Below are 21423 nucleotides of genomic sequence, written 5' to 3' on the forward strand. Positions count from 1 at the left end.
TGCAGGGCTCGAACTCACATATTGTGAGATCATGACCTGAGCCAAAGTCAGACGTTTAACCAACTGAACCACCCAGGTGCCCCCAATCATGTATTTTTAAAGCACATGACTGTCACATGTACAGAATAATTTCTCCCTACTCTACTTATAAAGCTAATACCTCAGCATGAAAATATCTAAATAAATCTAAATATAAAAGCTTTAATTTTCCTGCATTTATTAATATGATATACATGACTTTTAAAACTAAGATAATAAAAATTAGTATCAACATTCATACCTATTGCCAAAACATTAAAGATTTTATACACAAAATGCTGTGATGTATAAGATACCACGATATATGTTATTATATTTTAAAAATCGCTCTGCTTGTTTAGTTAAGTGTGAATCTTCTAAAATTAGAAATGACATTTATAGTTTAAACAATTTGGAAGTTACTTTAGAATGTGATATGAGATTAAGATCTAACAAATGTTCTTCTCCTGACAGCTCTAAATTGTTCTAATATATTTTATGTCCAGTTTTTCCTCACTTACTTGAAATGCTATTTTTGTCACATACAAAAAGTCTTACACACATTTGGAACTATTTCTGAGCTACTTTCCCATTAATTTTGCACCAGGACTATAATGTTTTAATTACTGTAGCTTGGTAAAAAATATTCCAAGTCCCTTCTTGTATAGAGATTCTTTTTCCTAAAAATGTGTTTATTATTGCCTGCTTCTTTCTTCCAGAGGAATATTAGAATTATATTGATGTTTCTTTCCTACACTCCATTCTCATAGGAGTTTACAAATTAATTCCAAATCACATCTCCACAACATTGAGTTAACCCATACAGAAGCATGGCATTGCTCGTTATTAAAAATCCTCTTCTATACATCTTAATACAAATTTTATTTTTTCTTCACGTAGGTCAACACATTTCCAATTAAGTTGATTCCTGTATGGTTTATATTATCTTGTGACTGTGGTTATTTTTCATTATTTTTTTTAAGTTTATTTATTTAGAGAGAGCTAGGGATGGGCAGAGAGAGAGAGAGAGAGAGAGAGAGAGAGAGAATCCCAAGCAGTCTCCGCAATGTCAGCGCAGAACCCAATGCAGGGCTCAATCCTAAGAACCATGAGATTGTGATCTGCACCGAAATCAAGAGTTGGATCCTTGACTGACTGAGTCACCCAGCAGCCCCTTCACTGTGTTTTCTAACTAGCTATTGTTACACAAAAATAAACTTTAAAAAGTCAAAATGAGCAACTTAAAAAAATTTTTTTTAATGTTTATTCATTTTTGAGAGGCAGAGAGAGACACGGCATGAGCCGGGAAGGGGCAGAGAGAGAGGGAGACACAGAATCTGAAGCCGCCTCCAGGCTCTGAGTTGTCAACACAGATCCTGATATGGGGCTCAAAACCACGAACCTTGAGATCATAACCTGAGCTGAAGTCAGACACTCAACTGACTGAGCCACTCAGGTGCCCCCAAAATGAAAAAGTTTTTAACATAAATATTTAAAATATAAAAATGGTTTAAACCCAGGTTTCTATGTTTTAGGAAAAATTTATAAACTAGTAAGTTATGTTTTTGCTAACTACAAGGGATTAGAAGATTTTTAAAATGTATGCTACTGCTTTATAGAAAAGGGCAAGGAAAAGCAACTAAAATTAATATTTTTTTCCAATTCTCTACAAAGAACATCAACTGCTTTTAAAATAAAAAAGAAACCCAAATATTATTTTCAAAAAAACCCCACAAATCTTTTTATCTGATATATATTGCATCAGAATCCCTATTTGATATAGAGCCTGGAATACATATTTTAAAAAGCTCCCCAAGTAATCCTTCAGAAAAAAAAAAGAGAAAGTCTCACATTCAGGTTAAACTCATTATTTTAAATTCCTATCTAATCTCCTCTATAAAAACAAATTTGTTTATCAAATCACTTTAGTTTCTACCAATACTATTTTTTTTTCTACCAATACTATTTTTAAAATGACTGCAAGGTAATACTTTTTTTTTTACTTAGTGTTTATTTATATTTAAGACAGAGAGAGACAGAGCATGAATGGGGGAGGGGCAGAGAGAGAGGGAGACACAGAATAAGAAGCAGGCTCCAGGCTCTGAGCTGTCAGCACAGAACCCGACATGGGGCTTGAACTCACGAACCCGCAAAATCATGACCGGAGCCAAAGTCGGACGCCTAACCCATTGAGCCACCCAAGAGTCCACGTAATACTTTTAAATACAGAAATACAGTGGTATTAATAATTAAAACCAAATACCACCATATTTCTTCAACTCTACAATACTACTAATTTTAAGACTGTAATTTGTTCAGTAACAAATTTAAGTAGAAAATAAGAAACAAACCTTTATTAAAATGAAAAAATGTTTAACTAAAGGATAAGAACATAAGCTTATCCATATAATCACATATGACTTTTAAAATTATCCTTTATGCTGGGGTGCCTGGGTGGCTCAGTCGGTTGAGCATCTGACTTCGGCTCAGGTCATGATCTCTTAGTTGATGAGTTTGAGCCCCGCATCAGGCTCTGTGCTGACAGCTCAGAGCCTGGACCCTGCTTCAGATTCTATGTCTCCCTCTCTCTCTGCCCCTCCCCTGCTCATTCTCTGTCTCTCTCTGTCTCAAAAATAAATAAACATTAAAAAAAAATTTAAATTATGCTTTATGCTTCTGGACATCTTTGTTCTACTAGCCATAAGGCACACTCTCCCAGCCCTCTCTTTATGTCTGGATTAGACTCAGTTCAAATGTCACTTCCTCAGAGAAGCTCCCTCTACTTACTATATTTAAGTTGGCTCCCCAAGTTCCTCTTCCTTCCATCCCCTATCATTCTGTCCGTTTCCTTCACAGCAGTTAGCAAAATCATAATTATCTTATTTGTTTACTTATTATTGTCTGTCTTTCCCACTAGAATCCGTACTTCACAGAGAAGGTTCTATATCTCAAGTGTGAGGCACATAACAGGTACTCAAACATCTATTGATTTAGTTACTTATCTCATGAACTCAATTATTTAGCACCTGCAGTAATGACAGTTTTATTTTTGGCCATAATAAAACCTGAGATTTCTGCCTCCTTTTTCCATGTGATTAAGCTTAATAATTTTATTTTTCCAAATTAAATATGGTTGGAAGTTGATAGCTTCTTTAAAAAGCACCCAGAAACGTTTGACAGGTAGATATTCTCCCAAATGCATCAAACAGGAATATCAACCTTGTCCGGGTTTGAAATTAGAGACTGAGGGATCTGGCAAATTTTCTCTGAATTAATTGGCACATGTCAGGCAATCTTTGGCTGAGACCATTATTCACTGCAAAGCTATATTATACTGTGATATTTTATAGATATTTTAAGCAACAATTTACAGATGGAAACTCAATTAAAAACGTAACACAAAAATAACAAACATTAAAAAAATTTTTAATAAAAAAATTTACCTCAATATGGTGCTACTAGTATTAATTGAAATGATAAATGAATAAATGAATTCACAAAGCTAAATTCTCAAAATACCAAATAAGGATGACTGTTGCTATTTCACAATTTACTTGCCTGGTAGCTGAAGTTTATTCAGTCAAGACATATCCTGATTTCAAAAATGTTAAAATGTAAAGAAAATTATCTTAAAAGTAAGGAAAAAGTAGGGGCGCCTGGGTGGCTCAGCCAAATGTCTGACTTCGGCTCAGGTCATGATCTCGCGGTTCATGGGTTCAAGCCCCGCTTCGGGCTCTGTGCTGACAGCATAGAGCCTGGAGCCTGCTTTGGATTCTGTGTCTCCCTCTCTCTCTCTGCCCCTTCCCCGCTCATGCTCTTTCTCTCTCTCTCTTTCTCAAAAATAAGTAAACGTTAAAACAAATTTAAAAAAAAAGAAAAAGTAAATTACTAGTGAGCCTATCAAGTATGAACATTGTATCAGTTGTTTTCTATAATTTATCTGATTAATAAAGCAGTAGAATCCAGTGGGTTAGAGCAGCAAATCAACTTTTTGCCTCAGAACCCCCTTTCACTCCTACATTTAAAAAGTTTATTAACTCATTTTAAAAAATAAGCCCATTACATGTTAACACAGTGGGGTTTTTTTGACATGTTTTAAAGTGAAATTTTATTTTTCCCAAACAAAAGCAAATTTGGTGAGAAGAGTAGTATTTGTTGTTTTGCTTTTTTTTTTTTTTTTTTTCAAATCTCATAATTACTTCCACATTCAATCTGTTGCTGAAAAACTTCACTGTGTATTCATCAGAGAATGACAATGAAGGTAGCAAATACTGTCTTAGTATTAATATAAAAAACAATTTTGACCTCACAAACCCACTTAAGGGATTACCAGGACCCACTCTGAGCATGGACTCTGGAGCCAGATTGTCTAAGTTTAAGGGTACTCACTTGCTACAGTGACCCCCTTACTAGCTATACTTAAACCCTCTGTGCCTCATTTCTCTGGTTTCAAAAAGAAGGATAACAGCAGCACAGTACTTATTTCATATAATTATTGTGTACTTAGAATAGTTCTTATCAGGGCACCTGCTGGCTTGATCTCATGGTTCATGAGTTTGAGCTCCACACTGGGCTCTGCACTAACAGCGTGTAGCCTGCTTGGGATTTCCTCTCTCTCCCCTCTCTCATCCCCTCCTCTACTTGCTCTCTATCTCTCTCTCAGAATAAATAAAAATAAACTTAAAAAAAAAAGAATAATTCTTATCACAAGTAAACACTATAAATGTTTGCTACAAGTATTATATACTTAATTTTCCTGACACTATATATGGTACTATAAAATAATCTGTTATTCCCAACTAATAGATAAGAAAATTAATGTGTAAATTAGGTCAAATGACCCACACAAGGTAACACAGTTGAACTGGTAAAACTAGGATTTTAACTTAATGCCTATTCCAAAACCTACGGTTGAAAAATGTACCTTGTCCCCTTTCTTGTAGCTCATACTACTCCCCACAGCTTTCTATGTCCTGGCCATACTCTTAAGTTTTTCTATAACTTCATGCACCCCTTCACCCCAGGGATTCTTTCCAGCCTAGAATGCTGTCTTACTACTGCTATACAAATAGCTGCCTTCTTCCAATCCTGTTAGTCTCAGCAAGCCTTTCTTGACCACTTCATCTAAATAGCATCCCTTTCTCCCTACTCTACTACTTTCCATTCCAACAAATATGGTTCATTTCCTTCCTAGAGCTTTGGATTTTATACCTGGCTTCTTAGATCTTATTACTTATTATATCTATCTTCCCTATAAGATTAAGTTATATGAAAATGGTCCCTTTCTGTTTTGGTCACATTTGGGTATTCACTATATACTCAAAGCTAACAAACATACTATGGTATCTGGACTTAATGGCAGGTACTTCTGTGTATTTGTTGAATCAATGAACCACACTGCTTATATGACCTTGGACAAATCAATTAAATCCTTTGGGCTTTAGTTTTACTTACTATATCTAAAATCCTAAAAATATTCAAGTACCTTCATTTGAAAAACAGAATAGTGCTGGTTACAGAGAAATTTTGTAAATATGGATTTCCTAACTATTCTCAGTACCTTAGTATCTGGAGGTAGCTGTGAACGTAGTTATAAATGTACTAAAAGTTTCCCTTTTATTTAACCAGACAATGTATAATTCTATAGATTTTTTTCCACTGTATATTATACCCATCCCATTATCTGGTATATAGAAAGTATATTTAAAAGCAAAAATCGGGGCGCCTGGGTGGCGCAGTCGGTTAAGCGTCCGACTTCAGCCAGGTCACGATCTCGCGGTCCGTGAGTTCGAGCCCCGCGTCGGGCTCTGGGCTGATGGCTCAGAGCCTGGAGCCTGTTTCCGATTCTGTGTCTCCCTCTCTCTCTGCCCCTCCCCCGTTCATGTTCTGTCTCTCTCTGTCCCAAAAATAAATAAAAACGTTAAAAAAAAAAAATAAATAAATAAAAGCAAAAATCAAGGGATGCCTGCCTGGCTCAGTAGGTAGGCTCAGCAGGAGACTCTTGATCTCGAGATCATGAGTTCAAGCCCCACGTGGGGTCTAGAGATTACTTTAAAAAAATTAAAGTCTTAAAAGCAAAAATCAAGCTGATATTCCAGCATGCAGCTCAATTTGGGCCCATACTGCCCTACTTTCAGACTATCTAACAAAGTAAAAAGACATCACAGGAAATAATTATCTTTTTGATGGCCATGGTAATGGCAACCTTTATTAGCAAGCCCTGAATACAACATAATGAACAAAATAAGAAACTGCTGGAACGTGATCTGAAGGTCAATAACTACTTGCCAGGAAGCAAACTCACTATACTCATCCAAGTACAATAAGCTTTCCATGGCCTACACAGGCAGAAATTGTGTCTTAGCTGACAGCATGTATCTTTTTCGGAAATTGTCAATTTATAAAGAATCAGATTATAAGAGGCAGTACAGCCTAATGGTTAGAGTATGGGGGTCTGGCTCTAGACTGCCTGAGTTCAAATTCCAGTTCCATGACCTACCAGCTATGCATCTGTGGAAAAATTACTCCACTAATTTATGGCCTCAAATTCCTCATTTATAAAAGGGAGATAATGTAAGTACCTATGTCAAAGTTTTGTTTTTTTGTTTTTTTAAGATTAAATAAGTTAACACATCAGTGAGAAAAACTAATTATGGTAACTGCTCTCTAGGGTTTACTGGATAAACAAAGCTATACAATTATCAGGGAAACATATGAAATCATAAAAAATGGTTTTTGCTACTGCAAATTTTCAAACTAGGCCAACAACTATAACAATATTTCAAGGTATAAATCTGAAATTTGAGTACTCAAGATGTGCATTTATTGTAAATATCAACTTCTCTAAAAAAAACCCTAAAGCTGCACCATTCAATATGGTAGCCACTAGCCACATATAGCTATTTAAATTAAATTAAAATAAAATAAAATAAAATAAAATAAAATAAATAAAATAAACAAAATAAAATTTAAAGACTCAATTCCTTAGTTGCACTAGCTACATTTCAAGTGCTCAGTAGCTACATGCAGCCATACTGGAGAACACAGATAAAGAACACAGACATCATCACAGAAATTCTATTGGACAGCACTGATCTCAATGTAGTTACATAATACAATTATGATGAGTAAATTCAATTATTCAGTAACTGTAAAGATTTAGGCAACAAGAAGGTTAAAAGACACAACTACTAAAAACTATTAAAAAGTATTTCAAAAGTAAAACTCAAAGGCAGTAATTAAGATGTGATTATTTCAAGTCTCTTAGGTAAAATTGCTAAATAAATAGAAGCTACCCACCAAAGATGACCAAAAATTCCAACATGTCTAATTGTATGGAAAAATTCTTTAACTTTTAAAAAGTTAAATTTCATAATTTTACCTCTGTTCTAAGATCAGTTTTCTAAAGGAGGAGGTGGCATAGGAATGCGGCAGAATTCAAGTGTGGAATTCATTTGTTGAGACTTCAATATTTTCCAGCTCTATAAAAATAAAAATTAAAAAACTGAAATATTAAGATAATATTCTCATGAAATAAAAAACAATTTTGATAAAACATTTATAATACAATTTATCTATTTTTAAAAATAATTAGGGATTAAAAAGCTTTCTATAATGACCAGCATACACTTGTATACCATCATTAAACTAAATTTAAAAAATAGCAGGGGCGCCTGGGTGGCTCAGTCGGTTAAGCACCCGACTTCAGCTCAGGTCATGATCTCGCGGTCCGTGAGTTCGAGCCCTGCGTCGGCCTCTGTGCTGACAGCTCAGAGCCTTGAGCCTGTTTTGGATTCTGTGTCTCCCTCTCTCTGACCCTCCCCCATTCATGCTCTGTCTCTCTCTGTCTCCAAAATAAATAAACGTTAAAAAAAAATTTTTTTTTAAATAGCAGATTTAGAGAAATGAAGTTTGAGTTTTAGTTTCAAATTTCCCATTAATTACCTGTAAGACCTTGAGGAGCTGACTTAAATATTAGGGAGTTTCACTTGAATAATCTATAAAATTCAGTCCTTTTCAGTCAAAAATTCCATTAATCCAACTTTTGGAACACATTACAGTGATATCTCTCTCTTTCTCTCTCTCTCTCTCTCTCTCACACACACACACACACACACACACAATCATTAAAATTTCAGTATGCAGTATAACATCAACCTTAAATAATAAGTATCAATGGCTATATCATCATTTTGGATGAGTTTCACAGAACTGAAAATTTTATCATTTTTATTTATTTATTTTTTTTTAATTTTTTTTTTCAACATTTTTATTTATTTTTGGGACACAGAGAGACAAAGCATGAATGGGGGAGGGGCAGAGAGAGAGGGAGACACAGAATTGGAAACAGGCTCCAGGCTCTGAGCCATCAGCCCAGAGCCCGACGCGGGGCTCGAACTCACGGACCACGAGATCGTGACCTGGCTGAAGTCGGACGCTTAACCGACTGCGCCACCCAGGCGCCCCATTTTTATCATTTTTAAAAAGAACACAGGAAATGCTATTACTTGAAGTTTTGGTACAAAAACATATTACAATTATTTTGATCAGTGAGAAAACTTTTCAAATTGCTAAAAGTATACTTTCCTCTGAAAGTAGAAGCTATTTTTAAGTAGCTGCTGACCACATTATACTCTACCACTTTGATTCAAAATCGTATCACAACTTTAAAATCTAAAACACCAAAAAAAACTTAACATTTTAAAATATGTTCACAAACAAAATATGATTTAAAAAATACAAATAAGACCACAATAAAATTCTCTTGGAGTAAAGTTATATGATCATTGCAAAGTATCTGATGTTTTTCAAACTAAAGATGTGTCAGAGCCTCCCAATCCAACCACAGCAGCTGACTTTTTATCTCTTATGTATTGACTATCACGTAAGATTTTCATTTCATGAGTTCTGCAGTGGGTGAAAAACCTTGACGAGGACTAAGAGAAAACCTCTGGAAAGATATGCAAGAAATGGTCATACTTTGGGAAGGGTCATTTGATGTCAAGGAAACTCTCTTTTTGTACCTTGGGAATTTTGAGCCACCAAATTTCCACCACAATTGCCAGATTTTGAAGCAGTATAAGCAGGCTGACTTGAGAGCTATACTGGGAATCTCTATAGAGATGACTCTCCAACAATCTTTCAGGGTTAAGGATACAGGTACTCACTAGGTTATCAATTTAAGGGGCAAAAACAAACAAACAAACAAACAAACCAACAAACCAACATGGCAATGGATAGGAAACCTGAGTTTTATTAAACTCTAGCACAGCTTCAGAACAATTCAACTCCTGATAGATAAATTGGAAGTAATAAGCCCCTCAGCCACTTGAGCAACAGAAAAAAAAAAAAGGTGGGGGACCCTGTCAGGGAGGTAACACTGTTTGAAGCCTCTATGGTTCTTTCATATACAAGGTCTAGCACACAATCAAAAATTACTAAATATACTAAGTGACAAAAACATGACCAATAATTAGGGGAAAACTAGATCCACAGATGATCCAACAATAAAGTTCACACACAAGGACAACTATTTAAAATAATTCTGGGGGTGCCTGGGTGGCTTAGTCAGTTGAGCATCTGGCTCTTGGTTTCAGCTCATGTCATGATCTCCTGGTTCATGGATTCTGGCTCATGTCGGGCTCCATGATGACAGTACAGAGTCTGCTTGGGATTCTCTCTCTCTCTCTGCCCCTTCCCCTCTCGCGCGTGCTCTCTCTCTCTCTCAAAATAAATAAACTTAAAAAAAGTAGTGTTATAGCAGAATACTATTAAAACATACAATAATTCTGAATAAGGTACTAGAGCAAAAAATCGACAAAACTGATGAGGTAGAAAATTTCACCAATGAATTAGGATATAAAAAAAATGTAAATTCTAAAACTGAAAAATACAATATATATGAAATTAAGAACTCAATATATTAGTTTTATAGCAAACTGGACACAGCAGACCATAGGATTAGAAGGTAAGGGGCGCCTGGGTGGCTCAGTCGGTTAAGTGTCCGACTTCAGCTCAGGTCACGATCTCACGGTCCATGAGTTCGAGCCCTGCGTCGGGCTCTGGGCTGATGGCTCAGAGCCTGGAGCCTGCTTCCGATTCTGTGTCTCCCTCTCTCTCTGCCCCTCCCCCGTTCATGCTCTGTCTCTCTCTGTCTCAAAAATAAATAAACGTTAAAAAAAAAAAAAAAAAAAGAAGGTAAGTCAGTAAAAAATACCAAACTATAACATGAGAAAGAAAGTAGGAAAGAAGAAAGAAGACTAGAAGAGAGGGGAAAAGTTGGAGGAAAGGCTTAAGATAAATGGAAGATATGCTCAAAATGTCAATATACATACAATCAAGGTTCCAGACAAGAGCAGAAACAGATATAAGCAATATTCAAAGAATAACAGTTTTACAAAACTGATGAAAGAAATCAATTCAGGGATTCAAGACACTCTGCCAACTCCAAGCAGAATATACTCAAAGAACACCATACCCAGGAAATCATCATCAAACTATAAAATGAGTGAGTGAAAAAAGAAAAAATTCATATAAAAAGCATAGAAAACAATTCAGCTGACCTTCAAAGAAACAGTAAGATTGACAGCAAATTTCTCAATGGAAACAAAAGAAACCAGTATATAACAGAATGATAGTTAAAGGACAAAAGAAAATAACTGCCAATCTAGAATATGGTAAATATCCTTTACATAACCAGCAAAAATATCCTTTAAAAATTAAGGTAGAGGCACCTAGGTGGCTCAGTCAGTTAAAGCATCTGACTTTGGCTCAGGTCATGATCTCGCAGTTTCATGAGTTCAAGCCCCCTGACTGGCCTCTGTGCTGACGGTATGGAACCTGCTTGGGATTCTCTGTCTTCCTCTCTCTCTGCTCCTCCCCCACTCATGCTGTCTCTGTCTCTCTCAAAATAAATAAATCAACTTAAAAAAAAAATCAAGCATGATGCTTGTTTTAAAAACTAAGGTGGAGGAGGAACACCTGGGTGGTCAGTTGGGTTAAGCATTCGAGTCTTGGTTTCAGCTCAGATCACAAGCTCTCGGTTCATGTGTTCGATGGAGCCCCATGTTGGGTTCTGGGCTGACAATGCAGAGCCTGCTTGTGGTTTTTTTTCTCCCTTTCCCTCTCTCTCTGCCTGCCCCTCCGCGGTACACACGCACATGTACATGGACTCTCTCTCAAAATAAATAAACATTAAAAAAAAAAAAAACTTTAAAGTATTAAGGTGGAGGAGAGGACTCTGGGAAGATGACAGAGTTAAGAGCACCAGGAGTCTATCAGCATCTAGACAACAATCATACTTGCAGAATCTGTTTTGGAACTCTGAAGTCTACTGAATGCTTAAAACTTCCATGGAAAGACCTGTGGTTTTTATTTTAATTGTGATTAATTTTGGTCAATTTCAGCTCTCAGCACAGCAATAGCTACCCATCCCCCACCCTGAGCCACATAGCAAGGAGCAAAGCACATGTTTCTATAGCAGCTTGCAGGAGCCAGGATGGGCAAATAGGACTCTGTCCAACAAATATCAAATATTTGTGCTCTGATTGCTGCTTCTGATCATGGAGGTACAGAAAAAGAGCTGGGCAACCATTGTTGTCCCATCTCCCCTCGTTGTAAGCCTCACTCCTCCCACTAAAGTGACTTCCAGGGGACTTAATGGCCTGTTCCCATATTCCCCCCCACCTCCATTTTTCTCTTTTTCCCCTTTTGGGAGCCAGACATTGGAGACCAAGACAAAAACAACTGCATATGAAGGGAAAAATAGAAAGTGATCATGCATGCCCAGAATGTGCACAGAAAAGACATTAAGTTTACATCTTAGGCTGACCCTTGGCATGGAGACAGCTTATAACAAACAACAAAATAAAAACAAAAACAAGGTGGGAGGGACAAAAAAGGATGGAAAACCCTAAGGAAGGACAAAAATCTGATTTCCAGAGTTTCACATTGTTATATTAAGATGTCTAGCATTCAACAACAACAACAAAAACCACACAAGGTGTGTGAAGAAACAGGGAAGAGTGGCCTATTCAAAGAAAAACTGTTCCTGAAGAAGACCTGATGGCAGATATATTAGACAAAGGCTTTAAAACAACTGTCTTAAAGGTATTTAAGGAACTAAGGAATATGTGGAGAAAGTTAAGAAAATGAGATATGAATAAAATGGAAATATAAAGAGACAGAAAAACTAAAACAAAACCAAAAAAAATTCTGCAGCTGAAAAATACAATAACTGAAATGAAAATTTCACTTCTGGGATACACAGGCACATGTGAGTAGGCAGAAGAAAGAAAGTAAACTTCAAGGTAGGACAATGAAAATTATCCTGTCTGAAAAAACAAAAAGACTGAAGAAAATAAACAGAGGTCAAAGGGACCTATCTACCAACAAGTAGATCAAGATATGCACTGTGTAAGTCCTATAAGGAGAAGAGAGGGAAAGAGGTAGAGAAAATATTTATGTATGTATGTATGTATGTATGTATTCATTCATTGTTTAAAAAAACCTTTAATTTTAGAGAGAGAGAACAGGAGCAAGAGAGAGGGGAGAGGAGGGAGAGAGAGATGGAGGGGGAGAGGGGAGGATAGGGAGAGGAGGGGGGCGGGGAGAGAATCTTAAGCAGAACCAATGTGGGGCTTAATCCCATGACCCTGGGATTGTGACCTGAGCCAAAATCAAGAGTTAGATGCTCAACTGACTGAGCCACCCAGGCACCCCAGTAAAGAAAATATTTAAAGAAATAATGGCTGAAAACATCCCAAATTTGATGAAAGACATGAATATAAACATCCAGGAAGTCCAGTGAACTCCAAGTAAGAGGAACTCAAAGAGACCCACACTGAGACACATTATAATCAAGCTGTTGAAAGACAAAGAGGATCTTGAAAACAGTAAGACAGAAGTGAGCTCAGATACAAAGGAACCCTCAATAAGACTATAAGCAGATTTCTCATACGAAATTTTAGAGCCCAGAAGGCAGTGGGCTGATATAGTCTAAGTGCTAAAAGAAAAAAAACTGGCAACCAAGAATCCTACATCTGACAAAACTATTCTTCAAAAGTGAGACAAGAAATAAGACATTCCCAGATTAAAAAAAAAAAAAAAAAGCTAAGGGAGAGTTCACTACCACTAGACATGTCTTACAAGAGATGCTCAAGGGAATCCTACAAAATGAAATAAAAAGACACTAGACAATAAACTCAAAGCTGTGTGAAGGAATAAAAATCTCAGCAAAGGCAAATACATGGGCCATTATAAGTTAATATTATTGTAACAATGATTTATAACCATTTTCTAAAAATGTTTATTTACTTATTTTTGAGAGAGAGAGAGAGCGAGGGAGGGACAGAGATAGAGGGAGACACAGAATCCAAAACAGGCTCCAGGCTCTGAGCTGTCAGTACAGAGCCCAATGTGGGGCTCGAACTCACAAACTGTGAGATCATGACCTGAGCTGAAGTTGGATGTTTAACCGACTGAGACACGCCGGTGTCCCTATAACCATTTTTTTTACACGATTTAGGAGACTAATACATTAAAAAGAACCAACTATTGGTCTAAAAGCTAGTATTATTGTAACTGGCATATATGTCCACATTTTGTTTTCTACATAACTTAAACTAATACATTTATTTATTTGCAAACACTTCTTAATTTGTAAAAGATGTTTAGGAGGAAAGCTGAATCTGCTCAAGGTACGGGTTTTACACGACTATTTCGTTTAGGTCCCATGCACTTAAGAGGCACTGAGGTTAATTTAATTATGACTGTCCCGTGCTGAGTATCATAAAAAGACTGTCACGACTGCACAGTGAGGTAATGTATAGTTACCAACCTTGACATTTATTTTGCTGTCAACTAGATCAAGACTAATGCATTTAAAAGAATTATTTATGTTTTGGAGCATACAATGTACAAAGATGCAATCAACAACGGAAAGGGGTGGGAAGGGATCTGTAAAGAAGTAGAGACTTATCATGTTATTGAAGTTAAATTAGTGCAAATTCAAATTACAGTGTTACAACTTTAGGTTATTAAATTCAATCTCCACAATAACCACATATACACACAAAAACAGCTATAGAATATACACAAAAGGAAATGAGAAATAAATTTAAACATTTCACTAAAACAATCAACTAAATGCAAAAGCAATGCAGAAATATGGAACAAAAAAAGGTAAAATATGTAGAAACAAATAGCAAAACTACAGAATTCTTTATCAGTAATTACTATAAATGTGAATGGATTAAACTCTTCAAAAGAGTTTGGCAAAACAGATAAAAAGGCATGATCCAAATATATGCTGTCTATAAAAGACTCACTTGAAATCCAAAGACACAGAGAGTAAAAGAATGGAAAAAGATAGTCCATGCAAATGGTAACTTAAAAGAGATTAAAGATGGCTATACTAATATCTGAAAAACAAACTTTAATTCAAAAAAGAGACAAAGGACATTATATGTAATAAAAGGTTCAATACAGCAAGAAGATGTAACAATTATAAACATTTATGCACCTAATGACAAACCATCAAATTATTTGAAGCAAAACTGACAGAACTGAAGGGAGAAACAGTTTTATAACATTTGGAGACTTCAATACCCCATCACAATAATGGATAGAACAAGCAGACAAAAGGAAATTAGAGAAACAGAGGATGTAAGCAACACAATAATCCAACCAGATCTAACACGCATATACAGAACACTCTACCCAACAAAAGCTGATATAGTCTTCAAGTACAACTGGGCCTTTCCAACACAGATCATATGTTAGGACACAAATTAAATATCAATAGACTTAAGAAAAACAGATATCACACATAGTGTCTTCTGGGATCATAACAGGAGTAAGTCAGAAGTGAACAGAAGAAAAATGGGAATATCCATAAAATTGTAAAAATTAAACAAAAGATTTTAAAATAACCAAAAGGCCAAAGAAGAAATCACAAAATAAATTACAAAATACTTAAGAGACAAAGGAAAGTAAACACACAATATACCAAAACTTATATGAGATGTAGCAATAGTGATGCTAAGGAGGAAATTTAGAATTATAAATGCTTATATTAAAAAACAAAAAAAGCTCTCAAATCAAAACAACCTAACTTTACAACTTAAAGAACTAGAAAAGGGGGCGCCTGAGTGGCTCAGTAGGTTGAGCATCAGACATAAGATTGAGCCCCGTTGAGCTTATACCACGGAGCCTTGCTTGGGACTTTTCCCCTCTCTCTCTGCTCCTCCCCCACACGTGCATGCGTGCAAGCTCGGGCTCCCTCTGTCTCAAATAAACAAGAAAACTTAAAAAAAGAAAGAAAGAAACTAGAAGAAGGAGGAAAAAATAAGCCCAAAGCTAGCAAAAGGATGAAAATAACAAAAATTGGGGTGCATGGGTGGCTCAGTCGGTTAAGCGTCTGACTTCAGCACAGGTCAGGATTTCACAGTTTGTGGATTCGAGCCCTGTGTCAGGCTCTGTGCTGACAGCTTGGAGCCTGGAGCCTGCTTTGGATTCTCTCTCTCTCTCTCTCTCTCTCTCTCTCTCTCTCTTTCTCTCTCTCTCTCTCTCTCTCAAAAATGAATAAACATTTAAAAAAATTAAAATCTTAAATAAATAAATAAAAATCCATTGATGATAGAAGTCTGAGTTTACTTAAAAAAAAGAAAATAAAGATTAACAGAGATAAATGAAATAAAGAACAGAAAAACAATAGAGAAAAGCAATAAAACCAAAAGTTGGTCCTTTGAAAAGATTAAGAAAATTGACAAGGTTTAGTGAGATGGACTAAGAAAAAAAGAGAGAACACAAAATACTAAAACTGGAAATGAAAAGGGGAAGATTACTACTGATTCTATAGAAATAAAAAGAGTTATAGGAGAATTCTATGAAATATTGTACACCAACAAATTGGAGAACCAAATTTCTGGGAATAAAAAAACTACCAGGTCTAAATCATGAGAAACAGAAAATATGAATAGATCTATAACTAGTAAAGTGATTTAATCAGCAGTTAAATATCTTCTGATAAAGAAAAGCCCTGGACCTGATGGCTTCACTGATGAATTCCACCAAACATTTAAAGAACTAATACCAGGGGCGCCTAGGTGGCTCAGTCGGTTGGGCATCCGACTTTGGCTCAGGTCATGATCTCACGGTCCGTGAGTTCGAGCCCCGCGTTGGGCTCCGTGCTGACAGCTCAGAGCCCGGAGCCTGTTTCGGATTCTGTGTCTCCCTCTCTCTCTGGCCCTCCCCCATTCATGCTGTCTCTCCCTGTCTCAAAAATAAATAAACGTTAAAAAAAAAAAATTTTAAAGAACTAATACCAATCCTCCCAAACTTCTGAAAAAACAGAAGCAGGAATACTTCATAATTCATTCTATGAGGCCAATAAATTACCCTGATACCAAAGCCAGACAAAGACACAACAAAACAAGAGATCCGTAAATCTTTTATAAACATCAATGCAAAAATCCTCAACAAAAAACTTGCAAACAGAATTCAGCAGCATATTAAAAGGATTATACACTATAACCAAGTAGAACTTTTTTCCTGGAATGCAAGGATGAGTCAAACATAAAAAAATGTAATATACCCAATTACTAGAATGAAGGGAAAATGCCACATGATAATCTCAATTCATGCAAGAAAATCATGTAACAAAATTCAACACCTTTTTCAATAAAAAATGTAAAAAAAAAAAAAAATAGAAAGAATCTATCCTAACATAATCAAGGCCGTACATGAAAATCCCAGAAAACATCATACACAAGGTTGAAAGACTGAAAGTTTTTTCTCTAAGATCAGGAACAAGGCAAAGATGTCTGTTTTCACCACTTTTATTCGACATAGTACTGGAAGTTCTAGCCAGGGTAAATATACAAGAAAAAGAAATAAGAGGCATCCAAATTGGAAAGGAAAAAGCAAAAACCATGTTTGTATATATAATGTATAAAACCCTAAAGACTCCACCAAAAGAACTATAAACATATCCAAAAGTAGCAGAATCAAAGTTAACTCACAAATATCAGTTGCATTTCTGTACACTAAGAATGGACAGTCTGAAAAGGAAAAATTCCATTTACCAAAAAATTCTATTACAATAGTATCCAGAGGAATAAAATACTTATAAATTAACTTAACCAATGAGGCTAAAGACTTGTACAATGAAAGCTACAAGACATTGGTTAAAGAAACTAGAGACATAAATAAAGGAAAACTCATCCCATGGTCATGGAATGCTTAATATTGTTAAGACGTCAATACCGTTGACTCCTGAGCTACATGGATTTGAAATGCACAGGTCTACTTCCATACAGATTTTGTGGATAAATACTGTAAAATGTATTTTCTATTCCTTGTTTTCTCAAAATTTTCTTTTCTCTAGCTTACTTTACTATAATACAGTATATAATACCTATAATGTACAAAATCTATGTTAATCAACTATATTATTGGTAAGGCTCCTGGTCAACAGGAGACTATTAGTAAAGTTTTGAGGAATTCACAAGTTATACACAAATTTTTGAATGTGCAGGGTGTCAGTGCCCCTAACTCCAAATTGTCAATTGTATATCTATGTCTGTCTGTATCTATATCTATATCATATCTATATCTATATCCACATCCATATGTGTATCTATACCTATCTATCTATCTACCTCATGTTCTTTATCCATGCATCCATTGACAGTAGGTTGTTTCCATATCTTGGTATTATAAATAAAGTTGTAATGAACATGGGGGTGCAGGTATCTTTTTAGGTTCTTGTTGTGTTTTCTTTGAATAAGTACCCAGAAGTGGAATTGTTGGATCATATGGTAGTTCAATTTTTTTTATTTTTTGAGGAAACTCTATACCTGTTTCCACAGTGGTTGTGCCAATTTACATTCCCACCAACAGTCCAAATCCTTGCCAACACTTGTTACTTCTTATCTTTCTGATAACAGCCATTCAAACAGGTGTGAGAATACCTCACTGTAGTTTTGATTTGCATTTCCCTGATAACTAGTGAAGGTGGGCATCTTTGCATGCACCCACTGGCTGTCTGTAAGTAAGTCTTCTTTGGGAAAATGTCTATTCAGATCCTCTGCCCCAAAAGACAGTCTTTTAAATAAAAGATGCTAGGTCAACTGGATATCACATCACTATGGAAAATAATGTACCATGATCTCTAAACTTACACAATTCACAAAATTACGTCCCAAGTAGAACACAGATCTAAATGTATACGAAGTATACGAAACAAAACAAACAAACAAAAAAAAAAACCATAGCAAACCATCTTTGTGTCTTTGAAGCAGCCAAACTAGCAATAAAAAAAAGCACTATAACAACAATGAAAAATACATTAATTGTAATGTATTATATCTGTCATGAAAAGACAGAAAGTGACAAGTCAAGCCAAAGGCTAGAAAAAGATATCAGCAATACATATGCCCAATACCTAGGGACAGGTCTATGACTGTTTGGGGGTAAGGGTTGGGGCAAGAAAACTGTGAGTTCCTAAACAACAGGCAAGCCTAAGACTGAGGTTAGACTAGGATGAGAGACAATATACTTACCCTCAGTCATGATCCTCGTAATGAGGGAAAAAAGAAAAGTGAAGAGAGAAAGGCTATTTCTAGAGAAGACAGTGATAGGAACTGAATTTACTCTCTTGCCTGACATAATCAAAAGGTGGGGAGGATTATAAACATCATTTTTCAAGGCACTGGGCACACATAATGAAGAACAATGAAGTTGTCCATTTTCCTTCCTTGGGAGAGTTTCCAGGCTGCATTGTAAGGAAGGAAAAAGCAGGTGGAACCTGGCTGACTTCCTGAGTTAAGGAGGTAGAGCTGAGAGTCCAGGCTGATCAAGGTATTAGAGTTTGCAGGATAGAGTAAGGAAAGAGCAGCACAGAGAAAGAACTCTAGCTATCTGTAGAAGGTTCTCTTCTTGTAGTCAGATGAGAATTGATCGGCACATATGTGTGTGAGCCAGGGAAAGGGAAGAAGTCAGGGAAAGAAATGCCTAAAGAATTAGAAGTAGCAATGCCCAGAATTCATGCAGAGCCAGCAATAGAACCTACTCTCACCAACCAGGTTGAAAATCGGGTAAAGTACATGAGAGTCCTTTGTAAATAATGGAGAATAATTAGCCTTTTACTGAACAAAGCTCTAGTAGTGCTTAATAAATCTTATTATCAAAACCTGGAAGAATCACTGTTTGCCAATACTTTTATATCCCAGGGAAGTTCTAAAAAATATTTATAGCAATACAAAAATATCCAGAACACCCCAAGGTAAAACTCACAGTCTCAAACATCCAATAAAAAAAACTACCAAGAATGCAAAGAATCAGAAAAACGAGATCCAAAATGAAGAGAAAAACTGATCAAAACTCACCCAAAATTAAGTAATGTTACAATAAGCAAAAACTTTAAAACAATAAATATTCAAACCATTAAGTAGAGTCATAGATTTTTTTTAAAAGGCCTAACTCAAAGTTCTAAAAATAAAAGCCATAACAAGGTAAAAATTACACTGAATAGGAAAAATGGCACAGTAGACATTGCAGAAAAAAAAAATTAGTGACTTGAAGACACAGCAACAGAAACTAGTCAAAATGAAACAGAGAAAAGAGAATTAAAACAAAGCACTAGTGAGCTGTGGGACAATTTTCAAGCAGCCTACAATACTTGTAACTGGATTCCCCAAAGGAGAAAAGAGAGAAGAAAGGGGATAAAAAAAAACTTATTTTTGAAAGAAGCAATGATGAAAAAATTTTCTAAATTTTTCTAAATTGGATAAAAACTATTAACCTACAGTTCCAAGAAGTTCAATGAAACCCAAGACAAGACATATGAAGAAAACCACACCAAAGCACATTATAATTAAATTGCTCAAAACTACTGATAAAGAGAACATCTTAAAACAACTGAAGGGGGGAAAGAGACACATTATGCACAGAGACTCAAAGATAAGCATGACAGAAAAGATGAAGACAGAAGACAATGAAGCATTATCTTTAAAATGCCAAAAGAAAAAAAAAATCTGTCAACCAAGAATTCTATAAACCAAAAATATCTCTCAAAAACAAAGGCAAAAAAAAAAAAAAAAGACTTTTTCAGTTTTATAAAAGCACTATAAGAAATGCCCTTTGAAGAGAAGGAAAGAAAACCAGATAGAAATAGGGATTTATACAAAGGATTGAAGAATATCATAAATGGCAATTACAAAGATAAATACGTGATTGTTTTCTCATTAATTTCTTATTGTTATTTTCTACAGATATTAAGAAAAAATAAAAGAATCCTTATAAACTTTATGCCAATACACTGAACAACTTAGTTGACATGGACAAATTTCTTACAAGAAACATATCACCAAAACTCACTGAAGAAAGAGATAATATGAATACTCCTGTATCCATTTTAAAAATAGAATTTGCAGTTAAAAAAATCTCCCTATCACCCAAATGTGAAAGGCCAGCCCCCTCTGTGTTACAGGTGGACGGGCATGGCTGAAAGTTGAGGGGGAAGTATGAATACTGAAGAAAACCCTCTGAGAACTAAGTCCACACGTTAACACAAACCAATACCACCATACCATCAGAAAACTTTGAAGCACTGAAGGTAATGACGGTAGCAACAGACCCAAACCCAGCTCAACTCCTGAGCAGGTTGACTAAACCTACCCACACACACTAATGACCATATAGAAAAGTGCTCATTTTGGGGGCATAAATACAAGTTAACTGTCTCTACTATTCTACACAAAGTATCTGGCATTCAAGAAAAAATTTCAAGACACAAAAACAACCACCTATACTCAAGATAGAAAGCAATCAACAGGACCAGGCTAAGAAATAACCCACAGTTTAGAACTACCAGACAGGCACTCCAGCATGACTAGAATATATTAAGGGGTCTATTAAAAAGTTGGACAATATGCATGAGTAGATAGGCAATTACAATAGAGTAATGGGAGCTGTAAGAAAAAATCAAATGGAAATGGTAGGGGGAGAAAAAACCAACAACAATGATTCAAAGATAAAGAATTCCTTTTCCAGGCTTATCAGGAGATTCGAATACAGTTCAGGAAGGAATTAATAAACTTAAAAATAAGTCCAAAAAATTATTAAACATGAAACACAAAAAGAAATAACAGAGTAAGGAAAAATTTACAGGTCATCCAAGAACTGTGGGACAGTATCAAATTGCCTAACAGTTTTATTTGAAGTCCCAGAAAGAGAAAAGAGAGAATAGGATAAAAGAAACATGAGGGAATATGGCTGGGAATTTTCTAAAATACAATGAAAAACATCAAACCACAGATCCAAGAAGCTCAGAGAATCCTAAGCAGGATGAATATCCTCCCATCAAAACAAATCACCACCTAGATACATTATAATAAAACTTCT

At 35.7% G+C, this 21423-nt stretch overlaps 1 protein-coding gene across 4 annotated transcripts in view; it reads right to left on the reverse strand.

Annotated features, from left to right (window-relative positions):
• The window catches only part of FAM126B (family with sequence similarity 126 member B), an 89460-nt gene that overhangs the window by 50347 nt on the left and 17690 nt on the right, over window positions 1-21423 (reverse strand). For all 4 annotated transcript variants that reach the window (XM_030324571.2, XM_030324565.2, XM_030324569.1 and 1 more), the window contains one exon: window positions 7400-7499. The gene's annotated coding sequence lies outside the window, so the exon portion shown is untranslated. The remainder of the gene's footprint in view (window positions 1-7399; window positions 7500-21423) is intronic.

The sequence above is a fragment of the Lynx canadensis genome, chromosome C1, assembly GCF_007474595.2.
Source record: "Lynx canadensis isolate LIC74 chromosome C1, mLynCan4.pri.v2, whole genome shotgun sequence".
Classification (NCBI taxonomy): domain Eukaryota; kingdom Metazoa; phylum Chordata; class Mammalia; order Carnivora; family Felidae; genus Lynx; species Lynx canadensis.